This window comes from Sinohyriopsis cumingii, unplaced genomic scaffold (assembly GCF_028554795.1).
Source record: "Sinohyriopsis cumingii isolate HCF-2022 unplaced genomic scaffold, ASM2855479v2 utg005391l, whole genome shotgun sequence".
Classification (NCBI taxonomy): domain Eukaryota; kingdom Metazoa; phylum Mollusca; class Bivalvia; order Unionida; family Unionidae; genus Sinohyriopsis; species Sinohyriopsis cumingii.
This window is the reverse complement of record NW_028316941.1, coordinates 1854-10000: the sequence shown is the minus strand read 5'-3', so window position 1 is coordinate 10000 and position 8147 is coordinate 1854. Positions and strand designations below refer to the sequence as shown.

The 8147-nt window shown below is 34.5% G+C and overlaps 4 non-coding genes across 4 annotated transcripts; all 4 read right to left on the bottom strand.

Annotated features, from left to right (window-relative positions):
- Positions 1 to 1442: 1442 nt before the first annotated feature.
- LOC149768914 (5S ribosomal RNA) lies at positions 1443 to 1561 on the bottom strand. Its single transcript, XR_016419615.1, has one exon. It is a non-coding gene; the product is annotated as a 5S ribosomal RNA (ribosomal RNA).
- A 912-nt stretch (positions 1562 to 2473) lies between these two features.
- Positions 2474 to 2592, bottom strand: LOC149768913 (5S ribosomal RNA). Its single transcript, XR_016419610.1, has one exon. It is a non-coding gene; the product is annotated as a 5S ribosomal RNA (ribosomal RNA).
- Positions 2593 to 6125: 3533 nt separating this feature from the next.
- Positions 6126 to 6244, bottom strand: LOC149768912 (5S ribosomal RNA). Its single transcript, XR_016419608.1, has one exon. It is a non-coding gene; the product is annotated as a 5S ribosomal RNA (ribosomal RNA).
- A 914-nt stretch (positions 6245 to 7158) lies between these two features.
- LOC149768911 (5S ribosomal RNA) lies at positions 7159 to 7277 on the bottom strand. The gene has a single exon (XR_016419609.1). It is a non-coding gene; the product is annotated as a 5S ribosomal RNA (ribosomal RNA).
- Between the last annotated feature and the right edge of the window lie 870 nt (positions 7278 to 8147).

Genomic DNA, 8147 nt, shown 5'->3' with positions numbered 1-8147 from the left:
TCTCTCTCTCGTGTGTCAGTATGATAAAGCAAGAAGAAAAAGGAAGAACAGTAAAGAACATATATAAAAAGGTTTATTGAAACAGCGTCTCATCATGGTGTGGGCACCACGATGCATAGGGATAAATAAAAAAGCGAGTATTCCATTACTTTTCACTTCATTTGATATGCATCCATATGACACAGAATGCTCTCGGTGAGTACAGGGAATCAGATAAACGTCACTGTGCGGGACTAGGTATAAAACATTTATTGTAGTTTTAATTGTAAATTTTTCGGGCATTTAAGTAGAAATTAAATGATTTCAGTTCTAGTGAGAACAACATTTCGACTGTAAAACATAATTTGTTGTCTTGATGCGTTTTCAAGACTCTTTTGCTGATTAGTCACACATCTCTTCAACGTTTCCGATGTACAAATGTTTGTGTGCAGTATAATATTAGTAACTAAAGTGTATACTGATTCAAAGTTCTAATCCAAAAGAAGCAAAACTGGCCTCAGATACTCATATTTGTCACTCATCCATTTTCTGACCCAGATAAGGGGAGAATTCCATGTTGAAATTGACTTAAAATGCAGATTCAGGACATTATTGTTGTTGTTATTATTATTATTATTATTATTCGTCTTTCTGTCCTATCATTTGGTTAAAATAAGCGACACCGGCCTATAAGCTAACTTTAAAGATAGGGTCTTATCAGATTTGCAAAGGATCTCTTCTTGCAACTTGGAGAAGTTAACGTTGTGGAAATACAGAAAGTGGAAGCATGGAATATCTATCTAAACTTACTGTAATCAAAACAGAATTTTATAACCCAATTTATTTTGCCAATGGCCCATATTTACAGTATTCGCTACAGGATGCCAATTTTCCCACTGGCAGACTGAGGCCCTGCTGTAAAAGAAATCAATCAATCAATAAATTAATATAAAAAATTCTCACAATTCATACATTCCATATTTATCAATCAATTAGTGAATAAGAAATACCACAAATAAGTAGCCAAAATGAAAGACATTGATCGCATATTTTGCAACTCTGCGCAAGAGACTACACCAGGAATATATGAGAAGAAACTTGAAGGAAGTATTTCGACGTGAAAGGAGGCAGCTTGTTGTGGTAGTAAAAGTAGAGGAAACTGGATAAATTGAACCGAATTTGTTAATAAGAAATACTGGTCATCTATGATCGCATATTCCAGTAGTAAGGATCGAAACCAAGAGCAGAGAAGTGCAAAGCAACATTTGCTATATTCAGGTCCTATGCTTGATTTTTTTAGGATCCGAATTATTGAAGAAAGTTAAGGAAAAAGAGAAAATGAAAGTCGAGAAATTGCTCTATTTATTATTTATATTGAAGAAAGTAAATTTAGTTACAATAAAAGAAAGAAAGAAAAACTTCAACTGTTTTTAGTTATAAAAGAAAAAAAAAAAAAAAAAAAGAGTCTACAGCACCCGGTATTCCCAGGCGGTCACCCATCCAAGTACTAACCGGGCCCGACGTTGCTTAACTTCGGTGATCGGACGAGAACCGGTGCTTTCAACGTGGTATGGCCGTAGACACAAGTGTTTGTAAATTTAAGACTTATATTCGCTTCTCTCTTCACCGTTTCCGATGTACAGACGTTTACGTTTATGTGCCGTGTAAAATTAGTAATTAAAGTGTACTGATTAAAACTTATATAGATAAACTGCCTTCATACATTATTCAAATTTGTAATTCAGGCATTTTCGGACTCGGACATTAGTTGCTTAACCGGAGGTTTACACCTTCAAATGGACTTAAATAACAATGCATTTAAACGAAGATTCAGTTCATTTTTGTTGTTTTTGGGCATTATTATTATTATTATTATTATTATTTATCTTGTATCAACTGACTAATTCAATAGGTAAATAATCGACATCAGCCTATGAGCTACCTTTAAATACGGACTCGAATCTGATTTGAAACGGATATCGTCTTGCAGCTCGGAAACGTTAAAGTTGTGGAAACACAGAAAGTGCAAGGAAGTGGAAGCAGGGAACATCCATCCAAACTTACTGTAATCAAAACAGAGATTTATACACCAATTTATTTTGTCAATGGCCCATATTCGAAGTATTCGCTAAGGGATGCCAAGTTTCACACTGATAGACTGGTGCCCTGCTAAAAAACAGGTAAATAAATTAAAATAATTAAAAATAATACATTCCAAATATATCTATCAATTATTGAATAAGAAATACCACAGACAAGTATCCAAAATGAAAGACATCGATTGCATACGTTGCAATTATTCGCTATAGCATAGGCTGAATCCGGAATATCAGAAGAAATTTGGAGGATCTGGACGGCATACGAGGCGGCCCATTTCGATCCTGGAGGTAGAGGAAACTGAAAAATTTGCACCAGATTTGTGAACAAGAAATATTGGCCATATATGATCGCATATCCTCACAGTGAGGATGGAACCCAAAAAAAAATTAAAAAATGCCTACAGCACCCGGTATTCCCAGGCGGTCACCCATCCAAGTACTAACCGGGCCCGACGTTGCTTAACTTCGGTGATCGGACGAGAACCGGTGTTTTCAACGTGGTATGGCCGTAGACATTTGTACGTACAAATTTAAGACTAATATAGGTTGTCTCTTCGTCGTTACAAAGATACATTACACACACACACACACACACACACACACACACACACACACACACATATATATATATATATATATATATATATATATATATATATATATATATATACATATATATATATATTAGAGACAGGGGAGAGCTCTGCTTACGACAATACATCCCTTCAGTTTCAATCTGTAAAGAAGCAAGAGCTTATTTGATCGCCGAAGTCACTGACATGTAGGTTGCCATATTTGTGCAGTCATTTGAATAGTAATACAATGGCGAGTTCCGTGTCAAATTTCATCAAGGTTGTCGTTTTCTTTCGTCAGTCAGCTTCATTAACGACAAATGATGTTATACTCGCAATTATTTCTGAGAAAATAAATCGTATTTCTCTCGATTTCATGCAGGTATATCTCGATGAAAGGTCGGTCAAGTTTGCATGGCAGGCTAGTAAGCACAGGGGCTCGCATCGTTGCTCACAATTGAACTGACAGTCATACATTTTATACTATATGTACGACTGATAGTTTCATTGTAAGCAATGATACGAGCCCCCTGTGGCTAGTAAGCAGCCTATGCCGATACCGCATGGTGTCGGCGATTTCCAACGTTTTGATAAGCAAAACAAATATGTCCATACACCCCAATACTAATGTCCAAATATCAAAAATCGCTATTTTGGGACTATTATGAATTCATTCAAGGACATTCTAAATTACATCATCGCCACACGTCAAGATTGTTATTACATCAGCACATTCAAAATTGGACTTCATTCAGAAAACCACTGGCATTCATTTGGAACACTACCCTTTTGGACTTGTCATATAACTTTTATGGACTATTTGTGATTTCATTTATAATGCTGAAAAGTATTTAAATTTTCACTTTGTATTCTTTATAAAAAATAAATTAAGTCGGTTGGTTTAGATTGGCTAAGATAGCATTAAGGTGTTTTTGTTTATATGAGCCAATATCACATTATTCTTTTCTTGGTTTAGATGGGCTAAGTTCACATTATGGTACATTGGTTTAGATGGGCTAAGTTCACATTAAGGTGTTTGGCTAAGTTTCCATTAAGATATTTGGTTTAGATTGGCTAAGTTTGCATTAAAGTGTATTGGCTTATATTGGCAAATTTCACATAGGAATTTGATTTAGATGGCCTAAGTTCACATTATGGTGTTCTGGCAAAAGACTGCTTGGTTTTGTTAGGCAATGAGGGTAGTCTTGCTCAATGGTACAATAGGGCAACCAGCTTGATAGAAATCTATCATGTTAACCATTGGACTGATGTACATTTTATCAGTGTAATTTAGAGTCTGTTTAAACCATTCCGAACCCCCCATCTCTCTCTCTCTTACATATATATATATATATATATATATATATATATATATATATATATATATATATATATATATCCGAAAGAAATAATATTTTCAATCTTTCTGCACTGTACTGATTTTCTGGTTGAATACTAAAAGTAAGTTTAAATATATATAAGGAGTTTGCAAATTTTATAAAAGTCAGCTTGCCTAGCAAGTAGTAGGTCAATATGATACAATGTAGAATTTAAGAAAATGTCATTATATGTATTGAAACGTTTGTTTCCTTTGTATCTGTTGATACCTAAAAACCATATCCCAATAATTAAAATTATCCAAGACTATATGTAAATAATACACGTATGTATGTATGTATGTATGTATGTACACACACAAACGTATATATATATATATATATATATATATATATATATATATATATATATATATATATATATATATATATATATATATATATATATATATATATCAGAAAAGACACACACATATCTTAAAACACCCTCAGCCACCCAGGATATATATATGATCCGTTTTTACGAGATAAACTTATTAATTCAGTATGGTATAATTATCGAATAAGATCAGTAGAGTTTTTGCCCTTGTTTGCAATCGTTATAGGATAACGCGTTAAAAATAAAATTACACAGAAGTACAATTAATGTTAATAGCTGATAAAGTTATGCGAACTTTGTTGCATACTCTCTCTCTCTCTCTCTCTCGTGTGTCAGTATGATAAAGCAAGAAGAAAAAGGAAGAACAGTAAAGAACATATATAAAAAGGTTTATTGAAACAGCGTCTCATCATGGTGTGGGCACCACGATGCATAGGGATAAATAAAAAAGCGAGTATTCCATTACTTTTCACTTCATTTGATATGCATCCATATGACACAGAATGCTCTCGGTGAGTACAGGGAATCAGATAAACGTCACTGTGCGGGACTAGGTATAAAACATTTATTGTAGTTTTAATTGTAAATTTTTCGGGCATTTAAGTAGAAATTAAATGATTTCAGTTCTAGTGAGAACAACATTTCGACTGTAAAACATAATTTGTTGTCTTGATGCGTTTTCAAGACTCTTTTGCTGATTAGTCACACATCTCTTCAACGTTTCCGATGTACAAATGTTTGTGTGCAGTATAATATTAGTAACTAAAGTGTATACTGATTCAAAGTTCTAATCCAAAAGAAGCAAAACTGGCCTCAGATACTCATATTTGTCACTCATCCATTTTCTGACCCAGATAAGGGGAGAATTCCATGTTGAAATTGACTTAAAATGCAGATTCAGGACATTATTGTTGTTGTTATTATTATTATTATTATTATTCGTCTTTCTGTCCTATCATTTGGTTAAAATAAGCGACACCGGCCTATAAGCTAACTTTAAAGATAGGGTCTTATCAGATTTGCAAAGGATCTCTTCTTGCAACTTGGAGAAGTTAACGTTGTGGAAATACAGAAAGTGGAAGCATGGAATATCTATCTAAACTTACTGTAATCAAAACAGAATTTTATAACCCAATTTATTTTGCCAATGGCCCATATTTACAGTATTCGCTACAGGATGCCAATTTTCCCACTGGCAGACTGAGGCCCTGCTGTAAAAGAAATCAATCAATCAATAAATTAATATAAAAAATTCTCACAATTCATACATTCCATATTTATCAATCAATTAGTGAATAAGAAATACCACAAATAAGTAGCCAAAATGAAAGACATTGATCGCATATTTTGCAACTCTGCGCAAGAGACTACACCAGGAATATATGAGAAGAAACTTGAAGGAAGTATTTCGACGTGAAAGGAGGCAGCTTGTTGTGGTAGTAAAAGTAGAGGAAACTGGATAAATTGAACCGAATTTGTTAATAAGAAATACTGGTCATCTATGATCGCATATTCCAGTAGTAAGGATCGAAACCAAGAGCAGAGAAGTGCAAAGCAACATTTGCTATATTCAGGTCCTATGCTTGATTTTTTTAGGATCCGAATTATTGAAGAAAGTTAAGGAAAAAGAGAAAATGAAAGTCGAGAAATTGCTCTATTTATTATTTATATTGAAGAAAGTAAATTTAGTTACAATAAAAGAAAGAAAGAAAAACTTCAACTGTTTTTAGTTATAAAAGAAAAAAAAAAAAAAAAAAAGAGTCTACAGCACCCGGTATTCCCAGGCGGTCACCCATCCAAGTACTAACCGGGCCCGACGTTGCTTAACTTCGGTGATCGGACGAGAACCGGTGCTTTCAACGTGGTATGGCCGTAGACACAAGTGTTTGTAAATTTAAGACTTATATTCGCTTCTCTCTTCACCGTTTCCGATGTACAGACGTTTACGTTTATGTGCCGTGTAAAATTAGTAATTAAAGTGTACTGATTAAAACTTATATAGATAAACTGCCTTCATACATTATTCAAATTTGTAATTCAGGCATTTTCGGACTCGGACATTAGTTGCTTAACCGGAGGTTTACACCTTCAAATGGACTTAAATAACAATGCATTTAAACGAAGATTCAGTTCATTTTTGTTGTTTTTGGGCATTATTATTATTATTATTATTATTATTTATCTTGTATCAACTGACTAATTCAATAGGTAAATAATCGACATCAGCCTATGAGCTACCTTTAAATACGGACTCCGAATCTGATTTGAAACGGATATCGTCTTGCAGCTCGGAAACGTTAAAGTTGTGGAAACACAGAAAGTGCAAGGAAGTGGAAGCAGGGAACATCCATCCAAACTTACTGTAATCAAAACAGAGATTTATACACCAATTTATTTTGTCAATGGCCCATATTCGAAGTATTCGCTAAGGGATGCCAAGTTTCACACTGATAGACTGGTGCCCTGCTAAAAAAACAGGTAAATAAATTAAAATAATTAAAAATAATACATTCCAAATATATCTATCAATTATTGAATAAGAAATACCACAGACAAGTATCCAAAATGAAAGACATCGATTGCAATACGTTGCAATTATTCGCTATAGCATAGGCTGAATCCGGAATATCAGAAGAAATTTGGAGGATCTGGACGGCATACGAGGCGGCCCATTTCGATCCTGGAGGTAGAGGAAACTGAAAAATTTGCACCAGATTTGTGAACAAGAAATATTGGCCATATATGATCGCATATCCTCACAGTGAGGATGGAACCCAAAAAAAATTAAAAAATGCCTACAGCACCCGGTATTCCCAGGCGGTCACCCATCCAAGTACTAACCGGGCCCGACGTTGCTTAACTTCGGTGATCGGACGAGAACCGGTGTTTTCAACGTGGTATGGCCGTAGACATTTGTACGTACAAATTTAAGACTAATATAGGTTGTCTCTTCGTCGTTACAAAGATACATTACACACACACACACACACACACACACACACACACACACACACACACACATATATATATATATATATATATATATATATATATATATATATATATATATATATATATATATATATATATATATATATATATATTAGAGACAGGGGAGAGCTCTGCTTACGACAATACATCCCTTCAGTTTCAATCTGTAAAGAAGCAAGAGCTTATTTGATCGCCGAAGTCACTGACATGTAGGTTGCCATATTTGTGCAGTCATTTGAATAGTAATACAATGGCGAGTTCCGTGTCAAATTTCATCAAGGTTGTCGTTTTCTTTCGTCAGTCAGCTTCATTAACGACAAATGATGTTATACTCGCAATTATTTCTGAGAAAATAAATCGTATTTCTCTCGATTTCATGCAGGTATATCTCGATGAAAGGTCGGTCAAGTTTGCATGGCAGGCTAGTAAGCACAGGGGCTCGCATCGTTGCTCACAATTGAACTGACAGTCATACATTTTATACTATATGTACGACTGATAGTTTCATTGTAAGCAATGATACGAGCCCCCTGTGGCTAGTAAGCAGCCTATGCCGATACCGCATGGTGTCGGCGATTTCCAACGTTTTGATAAGCAAAACAAATATGTCCATACACCCCAATACTAATGTCCAAATATCAAAAATCGCTATTTTGGGACTATTATGAATTCATTCAAGGACATTCTAAATTACATCATCGCCACACGTCAAGATTGTTATTACATCAGCACATTCAAAATTGGACTTCATTCAGAAACCACTGGCATTCATTTGGAACACTACCCTTTT